The sequence below is a fragment of the Silene latifolia genome, chromosome Y (assembly GCF_048544455.1).
Source record: "Silene latifolia isolate original U9 population chromosome Y, ASM4854445v1, whole genome shotgun sequence".
NCBI classification, from domain to species: domain Eukaryota; kingdom Viridiplantae; phylum Streptophyta; class Magnoliopsida; order Caryophyllales; family Caryophyllaceae; genus Silene; species Silene latifolia.
This window is the reverse complement of record NC_133538.1, coordinates 161,813,205-161,814,171: the sequence shown is the minus strand read 5'-3', so window position 1 is coordinate 161,814,171 and position 967 is coordinate 161,813,205.

Here is a 967-nt window from a genome sequence, read left to right as displayed (position 1 = left end):
GGTTCTAATCGTTGAATAGTAATGGTATGGTTATACTTGGCATGAGGTGATGGTTATGTGAATGGGGGAATATGTTATGAGGGGCTTATGAGTTAAGCTCGGGCGACACGTACCCTTTATCGAGTGGTAACTTACGTGATCGGGATTGATTTGGTTGGATGTGATTACGGGTGTGATGTGATATATGTAAATGTTTGTGTGAGGTTTTGACCTCACAAGAAGTGGTATGGTGTGATTATTATAAGGTTGTTATTTGAATGTTCTGTAATGCATGTTGGGTATGCTAATCTAATTGAATGATATCCAAAAAGGTAATAATTTGAGTGATCGGCGTGATTTGGTTATACTTGTATGTATTCATGATACATGTTAATCTGTGATATGGTAAGGGGATGATATTCATGAGGTTATTATCTGTTTAATTCATATAATATGTTGCGTTGTGATTTAGTAAGTGGATTTGAGTAAGTTTTTCGTGTTTGAGAAGTTATTCTGAGTCAGTGTTTATGGGAATTGTATGTAGTTGTGATGTCTATCGATGTGGTTGTTGTGCCTCGGGTGGTGATTCGGGCACGGTACTTAGTGTTGTGATGCGGATATTTTCGCACTGCGGTGTGGCTGTTGGTGACGGTGTTGCGATGTCATCACCGGTTGTGGTGGAGTAGGCGGGATGATTATGATTCGAGTTTTGAAAGTGTATACCAGTTATACATAGATTGTTATTTTGTTTGTTGTTGTTCTCTGTGAGTTTCAGTTTGGACACATAGATTGTTGTTTTGTTTGCTACTGTTCCTTGTATGTTTTGGTTGAACAGGTAGACGGTTGTTTTGTTTGTTGATGTTTCTTACCAGTTTCAGTCTGAGAATGAGGGTAGAGTATGATATGAAAGAGAGTGTCTTTGTTTCCGTGGTTGTCATGGCATAGGGATATTCTGTTGATGGGACACAGTTGTTAGAAGTTATTACAA